Source organism: Mesocricetus auratus, unplaced genomic scaffold (genome assembly GCF_017639785.1).
Source record: "Mesocricetus auratus isolate SY011 unplaced genomic scaffold, BCM_Maur_2.0 Super-Scaffold_100041, whole genome shotgun sequence".
NCBI lineage: Eukaryota > Metazoa > Chordata > Mammalia > Rodentia > Cricetidae > Mesocricetus > Mesocricetus auratus.
In genome coordinates, this window is record NW_024429218.1 from 5,375,504 (window position 1) to 5,384,183 (window position 8,680).

An 8,680-nucleotide genomic window follows, 5' to 3' on the forward strand; every position below is an offset into this window, starting at 1 on the left:
GCTCCGGAGCCTTCCCTTACACTCCATCTTGTGATGTTGTCTCAGTTAGGGGTTCTATTGCTGTGATGAAACACCAAGACCAAAAACAAGCTAGGGAGGGAAGGGTTTATTTGGTTTAGGCTTCCAACATCACAGTTCATCATCAAAGGAAGTCAGGACAGGAACTCACACTGGGCTGGGACCTGGAGGCAGGAGCTGATGCAGAGGCCATGGAGGATGCTGCGATATGGTTTCCTCTTCATGGCTTGCTCAGCCTGCTTTCTTACTGAGTCCAGGATCCCCAGTCCATAATGGGATGGACCGTCCCTCACCAATCACTAATTAAGAAAATTCCTACAGGTTTTCCTACAGCCCCTTCTTATGGAGGCATTTTTTCCAATCAAGGCTCCCTCCTCTCCAGTGACTCTGGCTTGTGTCAAGTTGACATAAAACGAACCATTCCATCTCTTCATATTGTCAAAAGCTGTGCCCTTCCAGTACATGCCCCAATACCTCTGTACACACAAGCATCTTTTCTGTCTCCTGACTGCTTCTTAGAGTCTAATTTCCTTTGTGTCTGTCTTCTGTTTCTTTTACTTTTCTGTTTTCTTTTTTTTTTGTTTTGTTTTGTTTTGTTTTCAAGACAGGATTTCTCTGTGTAGCCCTGGCACTCACACTGTAGACCAGACTGGACTCAGATTCCAAGATCCACCTGCCTTTGCCTCCCTAAGCTGGGGTTAAAGCTATGCACCACCACTGCCTGGAGGATTCTTTATCTTTCTTCTCTTAAAGACAGGGTCTCCTCAGTCCTTTTTTAGGTTCAGGGAACATCACCAAGGATGAGGAGTTGGAAAGAATGTTAAGAACCTGACAGAGGCAGAAGGGCTGAAAAATATCACACTCTGGACATGGCAGCCATCACAATCATGACTCTCCTGGACATGGCAGCCATCAGAGTCATAGCGCTGAAAAACACCATGCTCTGGACATGACAGCCATCAGAGTCACAGCGCTGAAAAACACCATGCTCTGGACATGACAGCCATCAGAGTCACAGCGCTGAAAAACACCATGCTCTGGACATGACAGCCATCACAATCGTGACCTCCCAGCCACTATGGTTACCCACAGTGGGCTCCTACAAGACTGACCCTGTCAACAGTCATGGATCTGGAGGGGCTTGTGTGTCTCTACCCTTCCCTGCTACTGATAGACTTGGGATGGGGTTACCATCGTCTTTGGTTACACCCTTTGGTAAGTCCACTAGGCTCCCACGAACAGTTCCAAACTTATAGTCGTATAGACAGTCCTGTGTGAGTAACAAACAAAGCAAGCATACCACAGAGAATGGAGAAAAAGGACTTGTGGCCAGAGGTTGACAAGAGTGGGAGGAAGGTAAGAAGAGTGGGGAGGGGGCCGGGCGGTGGTGGCACAGCCTTTTAGACCCAGCACTCGGGAGGCAGAGGCAGGCGGATCCCGGTGAGCTGGAGACCAGCCTGGTCTACAGAGGGAGCGCCAGGACAGTCAGGACTACATAGTGAGACCCTAAATGAGAACATTCTCAAACAGGATGAATTTGTTGTTGTTGTTGTTGTTTGGTTTTTTTGAGTTTTTTGTTTTGTTTTCTTGTTTTTTTTGAGACAGGGTTTCTCTGTGTAGCTTTGGAGCCTGTCCTAGAACTCACTCTGTAGACCAGGCTAGCATCAAACTCACGGAGATTCTCCTGCCTCTGACTCCTGAGTGCTGAGATTAAAGGCGTGCGCCACCATCGCCTGGCCAGGATGCATTTTAACATAATTATTTTCCTGCCTGCCTGAGCCACGACAAATGGAAGGGAGAACTAAGCTGTCAGTGTACAGATGCCACAGGGTAACTAAGACTTCTGAATTATACTATGCTTTTGTTTTTTTATTCTTTCTCCCCTTTAATATCATGATTTAATGTTGGAGACCAAGACATTTTATAGAATTAACCATAGATAGTGCTCTGTAAGCAGCTCACTCCAAAATGGAACCCTGACCCCCCAAAAAGACTTGGATGCTAAGGCCCAAAAGAAGAAAGTGTTCCAGCTGTAAAATATGCAGGCAGCAAAATTCTGCTTGATATGGCTTTGGTACCCAGGCTCTGCTCTGCAACTCCCTACCTCGGGATGGAGCCCCCACGTGCAAACAGACAAATCATAGCATAAGGCTAACAGGAAATTGTGTCTTCTGAGAGGTCAAATTTGTGGAAACTTTTGAATAAGGCACAAAAGGGCAGGAAGACCAAAGACCCTGGTGAAATCAGGACTGTGTCCCCTGAAGCCAATGGTGGAGCGGAAAATAATTTCATATCCTCATGCCTGGATTTTAAGTGCAGAAAGCAATATGCTGCAGTGAAAATATGGGACATAAATTTAATAAAATGAGTTTTATGAACCAGGGCACGGCTGAGCTTCCCTAATTAAACTTTACCCTCATGTTACGGCAATTTTCTTCCTTTTGAGACTAGCCTATTCCTTATTTCTTAACTCCTTGTCACTCTTTTTATTGATAAAGCATTTTTTTTGCTAAAACCTGTGTCTAGAGCTCATAAAAATGCTAATTTGTCCACACTCCTGAACTGTTGAAAGACACAGAAAATAAATATGCATTTTAGAAGGGAAATAAATGAACCAAGCATTACTTACCATTGTGACCACCAGCATACCTTTTTAGATCTATATTAGGGGAATGTTCTCATTTTTTCTTATTAATTAATTAATTAATTAATTTTTGAGACAGTCTTTCTCTGTGTAGCTCTGGCTGTCCTGGAACTTGTTCAGTAAACCAGGCTGGCCTTGAACTCACCGAGATCTGCCTTCCACTGCCTTCTGAGTGCTGGGATTAAAGGCGTGCACCACAACTATCCAGTTTAGGGAAATATTCTTTTTGTTTGTTTGTTTGTTTGAGACAGGGTTTCTTTGTAGCTTTGGAGCCTGTCCTGGAACTCATTCAGTAAACTAGGCTGACCTTGAACTCACGGAGATCTGCCTGTCTCTGCCTCCCAAGTGCTGGGATTTAGGTGTGCACCATCACCAACCTGCCTACGGGAATATTCTTAACATGAGAAAATAATGTTTGCCTTTAGAAAATAGTTAAATCAGATGTTTTAGATTAAAATGCTAACCTAGAAGACCCAGAGAAGAGATCTTTATGCTGTTTTGCTTATTAATTTACTCAAATCTTGTGGTCACTGGTGTTTTGCCTGCACATATCTCTGTGAGGACGTCAGAAGCCCCGGAACAGAGTTCCGGGCAGGTGTGACCTGCCACGAGTTACTGGGAACAGAATCTGTGTCCTCCAGAAAAGCATCCAGTGCTCTTAACTACACAGCCATCTCTCCGCCCCCTCAGAGATCTTTAAACACATTCTCTTACGTCAAAAACTTGTCACTAACCTAGCAGCAACAGCTAAGACCACTTCATAAAAGCGCCTCAAAGTGAATCTCCAGGACCCACAGCTGGTACTGCTCCCTGCAGGGAAAACAACAGGCTGTGTAAGCCTTCGTAAACCTCCGCAAAGAAAAAGATCTGCATCAAGGCTCACCATTAAAATAACCTTCCGAAACCCTGTCTTAAAAACCAAAATAAATAAATAATAACGATAATAATAATAATAACCTTCCAGCTACTAAAGAGCTAGCCAGTTATATGCTGAACGCCATGCAATAAAGCCCCAGATCAAGTAGTTCTCCCACAATTTGGGCATAACGCACCTAAAAATATCTTACAAATCACCCATGCCGTTGCTTTAGCTTTCGACTGGATATTTAGGAGATCATCGACAGCAATGACTTTCAGTAATACTTGTGATGTCCTTTGTAGGAGAGGGTGGGACCAGGGGGAACAGTGGTGCTGATCCTTCATGGTACAAACCCCTAATGACCAGTTAGTGGTGCATAACCAGTTAGCGCATAACCTCCAAGTGACTTCTTGAGATGGACTACACCCTATCTGCTGAATCCAGACTGTCCACTGAGGCTCAGGAGATAGCTCAGTCACTAAAGGGCGTGCTATGTAAGAATGAGGACCTGAGTTCAATTCCCTGCCACCCATGTAAGCTCAGCACTTCAGGGACAGAAATAGGAGGACCGCTGGAGCTCGGTGGACAGCCAATCTAACTGAATCCGTGAGCTCCAGGCTCTGTGAGAGACCCTGATTCAAAAGTAAGAGGGGAGAGGGAAATGATTGACAAAGATATCTGATGTCAACTTTTGGCGTCCACATGTACATGCATACACATGCACAGGCATCTACCTCAACATGTGCACAAACATGTATATACACATATGCCATGCACACATACACATGCATGAGAGAGAAATGGGCTATGATCTTGGCAACAGTCTCAGACTTTTTCTTTGGAAACCAAGAACGCTTCTTCTCTGTACCCTATTACCTAGCCATCCCCCCATTGCCTACTCAGTACTTATGCCTAACACTCGAGCAATGAGTTTTTTTGTTTTTGTTTTTTTTTTTGTTTTTTTTTTTTTTGGTTTTTTTTGTTTGTTTGTTTTTTACGAGACAGGGTTTCTCTGTATTGTTTAGGCTATTGGTCCAGCCCGGCCTCGAACTCACAGAGATCCACCTGCCTCTGCCTCCCGAGTGCTGGGATTAAAGGCATGTGCCACCACCGCCCGGCGAGCAATGAGTTTTAAGGAAACAAACGAAACTGCATTTGCAACGAATCACGTAGAGACAAGGACAAGCCTCAACTTCTCCTCCCCAAGATCAGGTCTTAAGGGTACTTCCGGGATAAAGAAACAGGGTGTGGGCTGTAGAGAAAGGCGACTGGGGTAAGGAAAAGTGAAGTAAGCTGCGCTGTGTGCATGTAGAGCCAAATTGCATGGCTTTTCCTAGACTGAATGTTCAGAAAACAATGAAGCATGTTCATGTAGCAGGACAGTGGTGGCGCACGCCTTTAACCCCAGCTCTCGGGAGACAGAGGCAGGCGGATCTCCACAAGTTCAAGGACAGCCTGGTCTACAAGAGTGAGTTCCAGGACAGCCAGAGTGGTTACCCAGAGAAACCCTGTCTCACGAAAGTAAAAACAAAACAAACCAACACCACAAGTCCTAACAGGAAACAGTTTGGGGTCTAAGCTGGGTCTTTCAGGCAGCGTTGGTTGGTGTTGTGTGGCAGGAGGGCAGGGTGGAGTGCGCATAGTGTGTGTTAAGAATCAAGGCTGCAGTGAGGCTGGTAAAGAGTCCACAGGCAAGTGCTGCCACAAACAGCTCAGATTGATTATGCATTTGATGCTGAATATGCAGTTGTCACACAGTCACAATCCCTCTACTGTTTGCTAGTTACGTGCTTCCCACATGGGGTAAAGACTCCCAGTTTAAGCGCTTCGGTCTAAAGTAAAACTAATGGGACAGCTGTGCTCAGTCTCTGTGATCCATCCCTAAAGGCAGAGATGAAGGCCAGCACTGAACACCAGTGAAGCTGGAAGAACTGCTCCCTTTAACCCATCCGTCCATGCACACTGGATGCCACACCCCATTAACGTGTTCTTGACAACTCAAACATTGCAAAGTCGCTTCTTCGAGCAGAGCCATGAAATTGCCAACCTAACCATACTGAGTGTGCACTGACTATTTTCATGCAAATAAAACACCTACTGTTGATGGGGGAAGTCCTGTGATTATGTCAATAAAGCACTGCTGGCCAATAGGGAAGTTAGATAGGTGGGACTAGGAGTCCAGGAGGACTCTGGGTAGGAGAAACACAGAGAGTCAAGATGTAACGCCATGGGGTAGGAAGCCCGGAAACTTCTCCTGTAAGAGAAATGCTTAGATTAACAATTATGGGGTAATAACCTAAGTCAGAGCTAGCCAGTAAAAAACAAGCAAGGCCAACAGCTTCATAATTAATACAGCCTCCTGTGTGTTTATTTGGGACTGATGGGGCTCTGGAAGCAGGCTGGCGGGAAGGCTTCTCTCAAGGAAAAGGCTTCCCTTTACATACTGTGACTTGGTCATCCTGAAGAGTATTGAGAACTGTGCATAAAAAGGTAGAAATTGCCTGGTGGTGGTTGCGTACATCTTTAATCCCAGCACTGGGAAAGCAGAGGCAGGAGGATCTCTGTGAGTTCAAGGCCAGTCTGGTCTACAGAGTAAGTTCCAGGACAGCCAGGGCTACACAAAGAAACCCTGTCTCCAAAACAAAAAGTAGGAGACAAAAAAAAAAAAAAGAACCTGGAAAGGAAAAGGGGGTGTTGTTCATCAACATTGCAATGTTCCTCCCAGAAATAAAGATTTTGGGGGCTGGAAAGATGGCTTAGGGGTTAAGAGCATTTACTGGTCTTCCAGAGGTCCTGAGTTCAATTTCCAATAGCCACATGATGACTCATAATCACCTGTAATAAGAATTAATATTTGTTGCAGGTAACCTTAAGACTCTGAACAGCATCCAGGCGTTGGTGGCACATGCCTTTAATCCCAGCACTCAGGAGGCAGAGGCAGGCGAATTTCTGTAAGTTCGAGGCCAGCCTAGTCTACAGAGCAAGTTTCAGGACAGCTTTCAAAGCAATACAGATAAACCCTATCTAGGAAAAAAAAAAGACTCTGAACAGTATGATGCTGTAGTCAATGCCTTCCAGCATCCCAACACAGGCTCCTTAACTTACTAGAGCAGAACAGTACAATTTTCAAAGTGATCCAGTGTTTAGGACTATTTTACATACTATTTTAATAAATAAGACTTTGTGTCATGGAGTATTATTTTACGGTATGTTACTGTAGAACATTTACTTATTGATGTAAAGATGTATAACTTTTGCTTATGTTGCATTTGTTTAACTCTGTGAAGCTGTGTTACTTTGCCTGTCTAAAATACCTGATGGTCTAATAAAGAGCTGAATGGCCAATAGCAAGTCAGGAGAAAGGATAGGTAGGGCTGGCAGGCAGAGAGAATAGGAGGAGAAATCTGGGAAGAAGAGAAGGAGCAAGATAGAACAAGGAGAGGAGGACCTCAGAGGCCAGTCACCCAGCCACCTAGCCAGCCTCAGAGTAAGAGTGAAAGTAAGATATGCAGAGTAATAAAGATAAAAGCCCAGAGGCGGAAAGTACCTGGTTAATTTAAGGTAAGGAAAGCTGACAAGAAACAAGCCAAGCTAAGGCCAGGCATTCATAAGAATAAGACTCTGTGTATGTGGTTTATTTGGAAGCTGGATGATGGACCCCCCAAAGACCAAAGAGCAAAAGGGCCCAAAGAGTAAAGAGTAATAAAAACATACAACAAAAACTTTGTTTATGCCTGGAGGATCCATCCATTAAATTACCAGTCAGACATGAATCTGCAGTTTGTTGGGTGGGACTGGAGTGTATTTGGTGGCTATTTCCAAATGTTTCACATGGGACTCATGCCTCTGTGTGCACACAGCTGCTGGTCAGGAGATCTAATTTAAAAGGGTGTGCCTCATCTGTATCCCAAGATCATTTTATCAGACATGCAGAGAGACAAAGAGCTCTTTATAACATGGATCAGTGCCTCATAGTAGTGGGCTTGTAAAAATACTCAGCTCTTGAGAAAGGCTTTTTATAGTAATAGAGTAGGTAGATCATTGTCTTTTCATAATTTGAAGACAGACATATAGGTGATGATGCTTACTAGGACAGTTGGCGATGGATATTGACTGGGACTCTAACCTGTGCCTCAGCACTTGGGGTATAATCCAAGAGTAAGACCAAGTGACAAGATGTGCATGATAAGATGACCCCAAATATTTATCATTGGAAACGTGCCAATTACTACGTTCTCCAGAAATCAACCCCAATTTTCCTGTGAGATAATACCTAGTTTACTGTTAACTTTAATCAAAAATTTTAATTCAAAAAATTTAGACTGTAGTTATCACGTATAAGTACAATGCATGAATGATTCTGCATTTATTTGATATGCGATCTTGAGTTTTTTCAATAATAATAATATTGCCAAATCAAGATGCACAGCTCCAAATCTTTTTTCCAACTTCTTAACACAAATCAAAGCACAAACATTCTATCAATGATTCTAAATGTTGTGGTGATTTATTATTTATGATTTATTAAAGCTTGCCTGAGGATTCAGAAAGCAAAGTCAGCCATAAGCTATAGAGGTCAGGTAGTGGTGATACACACCTTTAATCCCAGCAGCCGTATTAGCTAGCCTGGCAGTGGTGGTACCACATTTAATCCCAGGATTCAAGATTAAGAGGTAGACAGATCTCTATTAGTTCAAGGGCATACTGACTACACAAAATTGATCCACTCCTAAAAGAAACAGCTCACACAAAGGTGATCTCAGCACCTGGGATCATAGACCTTTTATCCATAGGGAGATAGAGATGAGAGTGATATGATTGGGCCAAGAAAGGAATAGAAGACAGGAATGCAGAGTTTTTGCCTCTGAGGATTCCTGGAGACAGGATCGCCATTTCAGCTGGGGAGAGATAAAGATCTACTGGCTTGGCTGTTTAACTTCTCTGATCTTCAACTTGAAGCTTGAACCCCAATACCAGTCTCTGGATCATGTATTTTTTGTGTTATAAAATGCCTTTTTACACTGCAAGCAGATATCACAACAATGTGATGAAACTCAGCAACAATGCTGGCAAAACGGAGCCGTTTTTCTCTGCTAAATGCAATGTAGAAGTTCTCAGCTCTAAGAATTGAAGCGACTCGTCTCTGCCTGCTGCGAGCT